The following is a 14,094-nucleotide window of genomic DNA, read 5'->3' on the forward strand; positions in this document are numbered from 1 at the left end:
GTAAATAAAACCCTTATCTAAAATCTCATGGGTTTCGTGAATCACAAACAGAGTAGATACACAAATACATATAAGTTTCCTGATTTCCCTTAAAAATTAGGTGGCAACTCTAACCCTTTTTAAACTAGTTAGAAGAACTAGAAAGTTGCAAATTATCTTGGACCCGTTCAAAATAGGGCGCAATAGCCATGACCTGCAGGGGACCCATGGTGTTCATGTACCATTCGCTCCGGAACTGACCTCGGATCACGAGCCCATAACTAGGCCACATTCTCACCCCCTGTCAAATGTGCCTTCTCATATTTATGTTATCTTTCTCATCAAAATGTATTTCCGTTCCACAATTAATTAAGGAATGTGAACAATCAATAAGTCAGTATCAAGAAACACAAGTCACCATGTCATAAGTCATATCAAGACTCAAGAATCAATTCATCAATAAGGGATTACTCCAAGTCAACAAGAAGAGTATCCATTAACTCCTTCTTTATCATATCATAATAGTTCATCACGTAATAAATCAATCAATGTCAAACTTAGGAATTTCCAACCACACTTTATGTCTGAAGTCCTAATCATGCTTGTCCGAAGCCCTAATCATGCTTCTTCTAGTAATTTCATAACATATACAATCAACTAATCAAAGTATAACTCAAGTAGATCGTAACCTACCTCAAAGCAGAAATGCAATCACTTCGCGAAAGCTTTCCCCTTTTACAAAGCTTCTGAACGTTCAAAGTCTAGAAATATAGTGCTACATAATTATTCGAATCATCCACTAAAACAATACAAAAATTGGGGAAAAGAACCCAACTACTTATACCTTTTTCCAATGGGTGAACTATCTGTGAATTCATACTAACATCAATCCCAATAATCATATTCTATCCATTCATGGGTTTTCTAATCGTTTCAACCCTTTTACAAGCAGTTTTTATGCTAAAGTTACTGTAACACCCCGTACCTTTAATGTAAGCTTCGACCATGATCCTAGGCTTTGAAAATCAGATAAAGAATGTGGGAATTGGAATTTCCCTATTCAGTTGTAAGATGGGGGTTTACGCCCATGAACAGTGATCGTATTTCAGTATACGGGCCGTAATTCAAGTCATATACTGGTACCAAGGATTTCTGAGCATTCTGAAATTTGGCATTTGGATGTCAAATGGTTAAATACGGATCGTATTTCAAAATATGGCCCGTATTTCAAAACATATTTGGAATTTGGAAAAACTTCCTTGATGAAAGTTGTATAGCTTTGAAATACCTTTCCAACGGTATATTATGGGGGTCAAACGGACATATGTGCAAAGAGTTATGACCATTTTACTGAAGAGACGCAGTGCAGTCCGTATTTCAAAATACGACCAGTATTTAATTGGGCGGAAATTTTAATTTTCCAAAATAGTATATATTCGTCTGTATCAGTTCACATCATTATTTTTCATTCCTTCAAGCCCTAGAACGACCTCCTTGTCACACCCCGACTTTACTAGGGTGTGATGGGGACCCGACCCCATATCTGGAGTCGAGCGAACCCGCTGACTCTTATTACATAGACAAACTCTTGTATCAGTTAAGGAATAATTACATAGTAAGTTCTCAATTTTTTTTTTCATAAGTAAAATCTGACACCATATAAGACTCGTGACATAAAACATAATAACATATCGGCTGGTGAAGCCGTCTACCAATGCTGACACTCTATACCCATGACTCTGTCTGCAAAGTCTCTAACATAGAACAGAACATCTTAGCATATACTTGGACTTGGCAATCCTCCGGGACGAGTGGAGTTCGCCATCTCCGCTGGAACACCTTCAGTAAGGTCTTCTAATCATCTGGGAGTACCTGCGCGGCATGAACGCAGCCCCCGAAGAAGAGGGGTCAGTACGAGTAATGTACTGAGTATGTAAAGCATGAATAGTACCATAATAAAGGAATATACAGTATGAACAATAACAGAATAGACATATGGAGCTTATACTGGGACAGATGTAGCCTGTGCATATGAATGCCTTTCTGCAGATATCATGCATGCTTAGTTTCTTTTTCAGGAAAACGGTATCTCTTATTTACATATACAGAAAACAGAACATTTCAGAGAACGGTGTCATTCATTAACATTCACAGACGCCGAGTACATCGGCTCTCCCACCCCCTCCCCAACAGTGTCCCAACATATTATATATATATCGCATATACAGACGCCGTATCCGGCTCTCCCATATCCCGCGTCCGGGACGAAATCCAGCTGAATCAGGTGGTGATATAACAGTGGCCCTTCCCCTTTTTCCCCATATACATATACATATTCACATTCATACACACATGTCATACAATTGGCATGCATGAGAGCCCAAAGAAAATCATGTGTCCATCGGAGTGACGTAAGGTCGAAATACTCCGATTACATTATGGAATACTCGGGTCACTTGTCTCACCTTGAAGGAACGATAATTATAAGGCGAGACTATCAACGAAAGATAACTTTAAGAGGAGACATAGAATAAGATCATAGGCATTATAACCGTCAATTCATATGCTTTGAAGTCTTTTAGAAACTAGTGTCATAGCTACGGAATAGAATTAAGGTTCAAGAACTAGTATAACACTTTCATATTCGCATTGGATTCTTAGCTCAAGACTCTTAGTCGTGGAATCATTCTTGTCGTACTTATCATAGGCATATTCTCTTTTCTGACATCATCGTTATCATTATCATCATGGAAGTATTCTCGTTGGGATAGGTACAGTACTTGTCATTTGGTAATGGAATAAGGATCGAAGGTTTCTTTTGGATTCAGCTTCAAAGTAAGTCAAGCGGAGCAATAAGGTAAATCGGGGAAACAGTGGGCCCACCTCAGATCAAATGAGGCGGCGCACCAAATTTACATATGTTACATGTCGTGGCGTTACTTGTAAGGGTCTCAAGGTAGTCGGGTCTTAGTTATGCAAGTTCTAGAGGTTTAGGAAGGTTTTTCAACATTTTGCACAATTTCTAATTCAATTATACTGAGTGAAAAAGGGGAAACTTTAGGTGCGGATTCCGGATAATAGGGTTATTCCCGAGGCTCACATCCAACATATTCCATTTAAGACATGCCATAGAAAAAAGGGTGAAGCCTTACATACCTTTTCCGCTCCTTATGCAACTCCAATTTCACGTTCCAAATCCGCCAAAATCTATAAATTGGTCATGTTTACCAAAACTTGATTAGAGCCTTTAGAAGTTAATTCTTTAAAGTAACACTTTGTCTGCTGAAATTTCGGCAGCATTTCTCCTGTAAATGTACCAACCCCGAGAATACGGCTCGGCCCCAAATCAACAACAACAATCCGGGAATTTAACCCGGCCAAATCAACAACAATACTAACAATTATTCTAGCAACATTCCAACATTCAATTTAATTCGATTCAATTCAATTCAATTCACATAATCTTTCAACGACTCAATCTACATACTATTTCATCCGAAACCTTCAACGTCAATCCCAACCATACATTTGCTTATCATTCGTATACATTAACTTCGATGACACCCTTCATTCAACATCACATAATTCATAACGGCGACGGCTAGAATATCAAATTACATCAATTTACCTTAACCTACCAAACAACACCATTTTCGACCACAATGACTTCTTACACATTTTTCATACAATTTCATCCATCTCTACACATTACAACAACAACCACATGCTACATGAAATTCATTCATCCTTTTCCATATAACACAACTCACACACACGGCCAACATACTACATATACTCGGCCATACCATGCATATACAACTACAACTTTAACATGCATGATTTCATACTTTCCATTCATTTTTCATTATGAGATTCACAACACAACAATCAAGCTACTACATCACATTAGTCCATCATGCCTACACAAACCAGCCCATCCTCGGCCAACACCACAACACACACGTTCCATGATTTTCATTCATTTTCTACACGTTACTACAACACATAATCATGCTAAATACACTTAGTTCATCATTTCTACACGTTATGCATAACACACGGCCAAACAATACTTCACACGGCTCAACTTAAACTTGATTTCTATCATGAATTTCTTCCATCTTAGCATACTACAACACATATAAACCCTTCATAACACATAGAAAGGGATTAAATCTTACCTCTCCCCTTTAACTTCTTCACTTGACTAGAATGCGGAAACGACGAAACGGATGGCCTATCTCCCGAAATAATTATACCACGTTGTAGAGGACCCTTGAATTAGTGGAGATACCACAAGAAAACAATTTTTGGAACAATATTTCCCATGGTCAAATTTCCATGGGGTGGCCGAAACCCTCACCTTCCACTCTCTTCATCTTTTTTGTTTTGTTCTTCTCCTTTTGTCTTGAATTAGAAGGAGACTCATATATATATATATATATATATATATATATGTATATATACATATATTTCCAAGCATGTGAGGAGCACATGCCCCTCTCTAGAAATTTCTTGATTTTTCCCAACTTTTTCTTGAAATTTCCTTTAATTAAAGAAAACCATTTGGCTTGCTCCATAAGCTTCACCTACATAGAAGTGGGACCCACATATGCATGCATGCACACACACACTCACGGCCAAGCCTTGGCTTGGTCTAGAAATTTCAAGACAATTTTTTTTGTAAAATTCCCATTTTGCCCTTAGATTTCCGCAATATTACCACAAGCCATCTTGTGAATTTTCATTTTTACCCTTAACCTTTCTCAATATTTCCATGCAATAATATTCATAAATATTATTTATAACCAACTCGTTTGTTGAAATATGTTTTGAAAATGATCTCGTCCTTAACTTCCCACGACGACTTTGGGATTTCCAAATGTACAAGATACGGGCTATAACACTCCTACCCTCTTCCATCATCAAGAACACCAAGGTACGCCTACTCTAATTATTTCAACTCAATTCTAATACATATCCTTGTAATCTAAACAAGAAACCATCATTCCAAAACTAGGGTTTTCAATAAAACCCATCTCAAGGTTCAAGAATTCAAGATTTTGGAAATCTTCTTCAAAGCTCAAGTCTTTAATTCAAGTTTTGGAGCGACTAAGGTATGTAGAGTTACTATCTACATGTGGGAACATCATTGTTCGTCCCCACGCCTCCTAATCCATAAAGTATGAAACTTTACAAAACTAGGGTTTCTATTTTATACTATGTTCATGATAACCCTAGGTCCATGTCCATGATTATATTATGTATGAATTGCTATGATTCTATCATTGTGTTCTTAATAACTCCATATGATTATTGAGAATTAGTCTGTAATCCATGAAAACCCATATCTCGTATTCCATGGGTTCTTGCATGCATGTTTTTTCATGAATATCCTACATGTCTACAAGTTTTAATGTAACTATATTATATAATTACTTTCATGCTATGATACAAGATACATACATACTAAATACAAGTTATTTCATGAAACCATATTTACAAGTTATTTCATGAAACCATGTTTACAAGTTATTTCGTGAAATCATGATTCCAAGACAAGTACAAGTTAATTCACGAAAATCATGGGCTTCTTAGCCAACTATATCATGTTCATGTTTTTGGGAGTTGCACGAATTACCAAGAAGGCTCAGATATCGTGAAACTACGTAGCCACCGTAGGACAAGGATCGCTCCGCCCAATTAGGACGATACCTTAATTTTACACTGAATGGATCCATCAGGCACGTTACATCCCGTATTTTTGGACTAGAAAATTTAATCGTCCGACAGGAGCAAATCTACTCGAGCCCGGAGAATTCGATCATATCCAAGGATGAAAATCAAGAGCTCGGTGTATATAAGGAATGAAGTCCTAAAATTATTTAAGACAAAAAAAAATATTAATTATGGTATTAACTAAAGCTTAATAGATAAATATTACGTCCATAAAATCCACGCGTATCATTAATAATTGGGCAGCAAGTGAAAGCATGCGTGCATATTTTGTGGATATATGGCAGTTTTTGTTGATGAGTCAAATGCATGTACATTACATATTGACACATGGGAAAAAGAGAAGGAATTGTCATCATTAAGTGTGCTAGTACTTTCCACTACAATTTACAATTGGAAAGAGAATATAGTTTTTGTTGATGGATACGTGTAAAGGAAGAATGAGTCATTACACTACACTTTAATATTCATCCTTACCAAACAAATTACACAGAATCCAAAACACAAGTGTATGACACCATTTTTGATTGCCAACGTCCAAGAACATAAAATGTGCACAAAGAATAGGTAATTTTAGTAGTTGATTTTTCGGATATGGAAGCTGTTATATCCCATATTTTTGTACATTGGAATATTTTTAAGCGAATCGACATAAGTTAAGGACGGGATTATTTTGGGATATGGAATAGGGACTTTTAATTCTCAATTTTAATTAGTGCACGAGTGTTTATAAGTTTCAATTAGTATGAAAATATTAATGGAGATTAGGAATTAATTAACTATGATTAGATTATTAAGTGGTAAATATTTAAGTGAGTTGGGAGGCAAATGAATTAACGTGAGAAATTTTAGGGGCATAATTTCCAGATGTGGACCCAATATGGATTGGTTACATTTTCAGATTTAGTGTACAAGCTAAATGTTTGGCATGTGTATTATTTTATTCACATGGAAAGGCCAAGTGTACAGGTGGTATATAACGTGTTTCTCTAGAGTGCAATCAGCCCAATTAGGCAAACCATTTGTTACTTAGGAGAAAACTAATATTGAAAGAACTAAGAACATTTTCCGACAACTTTATTTTATTTTTCTGTTTGGGGGCAGCAACGTTCTATCAACCTTTATACCCTTAGAGAAGTGCAAAACATTTCTATCAACTCTTATAATCCTTGAATAAACCCCTTAGTAGCAGATGCTCATGGATGTAGTGCATTTGGAGCTCTTAGTAACTTCATCCTTTATAAAGAAAAGTTGTAATTTCCAGCAAGAATTTTAAGAGGTCAAGTTTGCTAGTAAGGCTTTCCTTCCAATTATTGAGGTAAGATTTCATTCCTCCTACATGTTCTTGAGATTGTTTGGTCTTTATACAACTCGATGGATGTTGAATTTTTGAAAGAAGAGCTTAAGTCATGCTAGAACTTGTATTGATCTTATGGCATGTTTTAAAACTTGTGATATTAGATAGTTTTCTTGTACATGGATATTAGATGATGTTGTTTTCGTGTATTGATATGCCTTAAGAATTTGGAAGAAGGAAGTGTATAAGTTAGTATACAAAACATATATTGGGCTATCTTGGTGTATATTCTTTGGTATTGATGTTTGAGTTCAAAAAGGGTTAAAGGAGATTGTAATTGTTGTTGTTGCTTATGATCATGTGAAATAATTTAGAGAGTTGTTGTGGATGGAATTTTTGGAATACAGCTCGTGAATATTGTTGTTGTTGTTGACGACATTGTATATATATTGTGAGCTGTTTGGGAGTTGGATTGGAGTACGAATTATAGGAGAAGTGCTGCCGGATTTTCGCTAGATTTTTAGATAATAGAAAACCCTAAACGAGGATATATAAACTAAAATATAGGTTCAATAAGAAATGGGTTATAGAATTGTGGACTAGAAAATATAGTTACTAACGATAACGTTACTTTTATATAAATAGGCTAAAGGGGCGACGAGGCGAAAAGGATTCATGAATAGTCGCTGACAGGTATGTAAAGCAACCTCCTTTCTTTTAGCATGCCTTAGTTCAATAGGCTAGATTAAAGCCTTAAGGAAAATCCTATGATTCGAAATCCAAGCATGATATGATATATATATATATATATATATATTCCTTGGCACTCTTATGTATGATTTGATAAAAGTATGAACCTTTACGTCTTTGAAATAATCGCTTTCTGAACTTTGTATTGAAAGGTTTCACTTTAAGGATTTTCGTAATTCTTTAATGTCATTTCTTGCACATAAATGCTCGGATTACCTCAATACTTTTGTAGGAGCCTATATGGCATATGATATGTATGTTTTCCATAGGTGGCTACAAGTGGTGTCGCCTATTCCTAGGTCGATTTCCATTAGATGAGGGTTAACGCCCCAAATTCTTGTTAATTAATCTTTCCCAATCCCGAGTTTGCCTCTTCCAAGTTTAAACCGAAATAAATGGGCAAGTCTTAGGGTTAGCTACTCCCTTAAGAATCATTCAAAATGAGATTAATTAAAGAAACAATAACTCACTTCATTAGGAATAAAATCATTCAACACATAAGCAAAACAAGAGATTCAATCCAAACTTTAATCAAGAATATTTCCATAAACGAAATTCAAGTATTGAAATGAAATACTACACACATAAATATTCAATACATAGCAAGAGTAGAAGAAATGGGTAAAGAATTTCTCATTGGTGTCTCCAAATCTTCTCTTCCAAGGTGTTGGTGATGAACCCTAGCCTCCAAGAACTTGTGTGTTGTGCCAAAGATGTCTCATGTTTTGCCCTAATTTTCTATTTATATGTACTGGAATGGAAGAAATCGTCAAAATCCGAGTTCTGGTCGAAATTGCCGAAAATCCTTCATCGCGATCGCGCCATGTGTCTGCGCGATCGCGTGAATGACGTCAGCTTCCACTGCTCCCTTCATCGCGATCGCGTGTCGATACTGTGCGATCGCGTGGAATTAACAACGCGCGTAGGCGCGATCGCGTTAAATTCCAGCGCGATCGCGTGGAGTACATTTCCCGCGTGGGCGCGATCACGTGGGTACTCTGCGCGATAGCGCAGAGTATTTTTCCACGATATTTTCCAGAACCTCCAGTAAATTCCAGTTTTGCAACTTTTTTGCTTGTTTTCCACACTTAGGCTCTAGGGACCTCGTATTACCTGAAACATGACAAAAACTACGTAAAATGACATAGACTTGCTTAAAAACAAGTAAAACTTATAGTTAAAAAGCATCGATTGTGGCGTAAAATCACGCCACATCAATAGGCGGGCCCGACTCGGGTAAATAACCATCTGTGGGTCCCGCGACTTTCCTTTATGAAATTCGGAAACTTTTGAAAGAATTTGTTAAGACTATTATTTCGATTTTCAAATATGATCATTTTACTTATGTTTGAATTTATGATAATGATTTTATGCATATGACACTCACGACTCTATTCGTGCATTCTGTTATTCGTTTCGCCGAGTCCCGGGCCGGTTCTGTTATCGTGGGCACTTTGATATACTCCGGAGTTATGCTGTGTTTATGGTTCACCGAGCTACTCGCCAATGAGGGTCGGGTTCCACTTATATTTGGTGTTATGCTGTGTATGGTGGTATGTTGTGTTATGATATGTGACGGAGATACAGAGATTTGAAACTTTCTGGTGTTATGCTGTGTTATGGCGCCATCGACGGGCGGGCGACCATATTCTTCTGTACCCTACGCATGACTTATGTTTTAAAGTAAACATTTTGATATGTTGAATTTATACTTATGTTCTGTACTACCATTTCGTTTATGCCTCAGATCTGTTTCTGTATTTTCTGCTTTGCATACTCAGTACATATTTCGTACTGACCCCCGTTCTTCGGGGGCTGCGTTTCATGCCCGCAGGTACATATGCACAGTTTGGTGATCCACCAGTTTAGGACACCCTCTTCTGCTGTTTGGAGTGCTCTTCTCATTTCAGAGCATATATTTTGGTATATATTCGTTCGCCGTGTATGTATATATTTGTTCAGGGGTACGGCGGGGCCCTGTTCCGCAATATGATCCGTTTGGTCTGTTTAGAGGTCTGTAGACGTATTTGTGGGTGTGTGCGTCTACTTCTGTACAGATGTGTTTGTATGACCCTGTTCGTTATGACAGCCTTGTCGGCGTGCACTTTGTATATGTTTTGGGCCGTTGTGCCATTTGATAGCCTTGTCGGCTTTTGATACATTTGATAGCCTTGTCAGCTTTTGATACATTTGATAGCCTTGCCGGCTTTTTGATATATATATATGTCCGCATATGATTGCGTTGAAATGTGTTCGATACAGTTTGATATAGTTTGAGACGACATATAATATTTGTGGCCGTATATGCTATTTGGATGTGATTCGATTTGAATAAGTGTGTTACGAATTGATATGTTTGTCTGTCTGGGTGTCCAAGTAGGGCACCAGTCGCGGCTCACGGGGTTGGGTCGTGACAGAAGTGGTATCAGAGTGGTTTGTCCTCGGAATGTCTACAGGCCGTGTCTAGTAGAGTCTTGTTTATCGGTGTGTTGTGCACCACATCTATAAACAGGAGGCTACAGGACATTTAGGATGTTACCTTTCTTTGAATCTTAGATCGTGCGATAGAGCCCAGTCATAGGAAATGAAATTCCTTATACTAACCCTTGGTTTCAGCAGTAGAACGGCATCGACAGAAGAAAGTGACTAATGATATTGGAAGTTACAAAGTACGCAGGTAAGCAACGGTATGAAGGATGTACGTCGGGTAAGGTATTTGAAGTACGATCGAAATGTAAAGTTAAAGATTGAAAGGGAAAGTAAACAGGAAAGTGTAACAGGTGCAGTTTGGATTGGACATACGAGGTAAGTCCATCATTTTCATACTGTTGTTAATATTGGGAGCCCTGTGTGGCTATGATATGATACGATGTGTATATATATATATATATGTTGGCCCTGTGAGGCATTGTTGGTATTTCCTGCGTGCAGGTTCTGGGATAGTAAGGAAATACAGAGGGAACTCTGCTAAAATTTTCCACAAGTATAAAAGGAATAAGATATTAGTTCGTAATATGTATTGAAAGGCCGTGTCAACGGTAATGATAAGAGTTGATTAAGTGGTGAGTGTAGTTGACTGCGAGAAATAAGTTAATCGTTGAATTGATGGTAATAGTAATTATGAGATCGATATCAATATAGTAAAAAGGAAATGCTAGGGCAATTTGGAAGGGTTTGGGATAATAAGAGATGATTTAGAAAAGGCTGGCAAATCTTATTAGGGTATTATATGAGGTACCGACTGAATTGATAAGCAGGGATAAATTATGACGAGTTTATGGTTAAATGAAGTAATAGTATGATTAAGACAAGAGTACAGAAGAAAAAGAATTGTGACGGATGCGAATGTATTAGTAAGACAGACTGTATTAGTAAATCATTCAATACATAAGCATAACAAGAGTTTCAAACCAAACTTTAATCAAGAATATTTTCATAAACAAGATTCAAGTAATGGAATAGAAAACTACACACTTAGATATACAATACAAAACAAGGAATTGAAGAAAGGATTAAGAAATATCTCATTGAAGTATTTCCAATCTTCTCCTCCAATGGTGTAGAAAAACCCTAGCCTCCAAGCTTGTAAGAAAAATGGCCAAAGATGTGTTTAACAAACCCTAGTTGGCTTTTTATAGGAACTGGAATAGTAGAAATCGTCAAAGCCCAAGTTCTGCTCGGACTGGGCCTAAAATCCTTCAACGCGTTCACGTCATTGTCCTGCGCAAACGCGTGGAATCACTCTCTTTTCTTCAGCGCGAACGCGTGACATCCGAGCACGAACGCGCAGAGTTTAATAACGCGCGTGGGCGCGAACGCGTGGGTTACCTGCGCGAACGCGCAGAGTAATTTTCCACCAAAATTTCCAGAATGTCCAATTGTTTCCAGTTTTGCAGCTTTTTTTGCTCATTTTTGCTTGTTTTCCACACTTAGGCTCTAGAGACCCCGTATTACCTGAAACATACTAAAAACCACGTAAAATAACATAGACTTGCTTAAAAACAAGTAAAACTTATAGCCGAAAGGCATCGATTGTGGTGTAAAATCACGCCACATCAATAGTGAAACCCCTATGCATGTGTAGACTTAGGAAATCAAATGCTTAGTATTTTAGGAAGTCGCTCAAAACCTTTTCAAACTCGTTAATTCTGATTTTTGCACAACTGAAAAACTGGAATTTTAATCTGATTTTTGATAAGTTTGATAATCAACACATATTTTGGATAGAGTAAATTATGTTTTTCTCAAACGGTTAATTGGCAAGTTTTTTGAGCTTTTGGTAATGAAAATTTAGGAACGGTTCATTTTTAATAAAAAGGCGAAACAATTTTGGGCCTTGAGCCCATTAGCTTGATTTATTTGTGAGTTTGGTATCAAACAAAAAATAAGAGACGAATTGGTTTGAAAAGTGGGAAAATGTAGTTTATCTTTGATGACAAAAATGGGCTTTGAGATTTTGATGCTAAGCACAATTTGGAAAATGGCTTGAAAAACTGGAAATTCGAAGATTAGTAAAACTGAAGGAAATGGACCGTTTTGTGTAAACTCAAACGTTTTTTGGCCCAAAGATTTATTGGACTGAAAAATATTTTGAACTAAGTATGAGGACAAATGGATTCAGACTTAGAATATTATTAACCTATGGTTCAAATAAATAAAAATAAACCAAACTGGTTTTGTTTTCATAAAACTTATATATATATATATATATATATATATATATATATATACAAAAACGGAGAATATAATCCATATTTTCTTATACATATTTATCTATATATAACTCATAAGAACTAAACCCATTTTATTAGGACTAAAATAGTAGCGACTCTATTCGGGAGAAATCCCAGGTGTGTTCTAGTCCGGCAATAAAGTGAGTTGAACACTTATGTGAATTTTTAAAACCAAAAATCCCTTTTTAGAAAGGGAATTTTTGCCGATTTTTTTTCTTGAAACCATGATATGAAATGACATTTTTGGGGAAAATTAAACACTTTTAAACAAATAAGCACATTAATCACACATTGAAGCTCGTAGGTCAACCGTATTCTATGGATCTTTAATACTAGGGTGTGTAAAACCTTCCCTAGGGGATCACCAGAACCCTTACCTCAAAGTTTGATCCAAAAGATTTTTACTTATTTTTAGAAAAATCTTTAAACCCGATTTTCCTAGTTTTCCATAATAAATTAGGTGGCAACTCTAAAAATACTAAAATCCAATTAGAGCACCAACAACCTCATAGTAACTTTTATACCTTACCCACGTAAAAACGAACCGTAACAACTGTTTCAAGTGTTTCAGATTCATGGTTGAAACAACGGCATGGACCTTATCGAAATGGTAGGACTGGAAAACACTTCTCTTAGATATGTTTCAGTGTCATGATTGGCAATGGAAATTGCATTTGGCAGATAGTGTATTGGAGATATTATTTCCTTGTGTGACTAAGATTTGACAGTGTCTAGCCGAGGGTCTATCGGAAAGAGCCTCTCTACCTCCCACAATAGGGATAAGGTCTGCGTACACTCTGTCCTCCCCAAACTCCACTTTGTGAGATTATACTGAGTATGTTGTTATTGTTGTACTAAGATTTGACAACAGAGGCCTTTCTTAAAGAAGTTATCAACTATGCAATGATTCAACTGATAAGTGTAAATTTAAAATGTTTGCTGGAGACAAACTCTATTTATAAACAAAATGTAATCAAGCCTTCCATTTGCATTATTTAAGTCCAAATACTATGCTGGCTCAAATCTAAAGCTTGTGTTCCGAATCGACAAGTCATGCATCTTTATAGGTGTGTTCGGTATGAAGGAAAATGTGTTCTTGAAAAATAAGTGAATTTCAACTCATTTTCTCTTGTTCGGCTGGATAATGGAAAATAAGTGAATGTCTTACTTATTTTCTCATGTTTGGTTAGTTAGTAGAAAATATTTTTCAAAAAATACCCAACCAAGCCCCCACCCAACCCCACCACCCCATACCACATGCACCCATACCCCTCCCCCACCACCCACCCCACCTAATCCCCAAACAAATCCCACCCCCGCCCAACCACCACCCTTGAATGCATTTCATCTTCACTCACTCCTACCCCACACCATCACCCCCCTAACCCCACCCCACAGCACAAAATGTAATCAAGGCTTCCATTTGCTTTATTTAAGTCCAAATACTATGTTGCTCAAATCTAAAACTTGTGTTCCGAATCGACAAGACATGCATCTTTACGCCTATAAATCCAAATCCCAACCTTAACATCCCTATATCCAAATCTTTTTTCCATCGTAAAAGAAGGTAAAATTTTCCCTTCCCCTTCTTACCGACCT

The 14,094-nt window shown here is 36.9% G+C and overlaps 1 long non-coding RNA gene across 1 annotated transcript; it reads left to right on the plus strand.

The window, feature by feature from the left end:
* Window positions 1–6,508: 6,508 nt before the first annotated feature.
* On the plus strand, window positions 6,509–10,083 carry LOC132605369 (uncharacterized). The gene is made up of 3 exons (XR_009569159.1): window positions 6,509–7,033; window positions 7,658–7,705; window positions 9,597–10,083. It is a non-coding gene; the product is annotated as an uncharacterized LOC132605369 (long non-coding RNA).
* The last annotated feature ends 4,011 nt before the right edge of the window (window positions 10,084–14,094 follow it).

The sequence above is a fragment of the Lycium barbarum genome, chromosome 8 (genome assembly GCF_019175385.1).
Source record: "Lycium barbarum isolate Lr01 chromosome 8, ASM1917538v2, whole genome shotgun sequence".
Lineage (NCBI taxonomy): Eukaryota > Viridiplantae > Streptophyta > Magnoliopsida > Solanales > Solanaceae > Lycium > Lycium barbarum.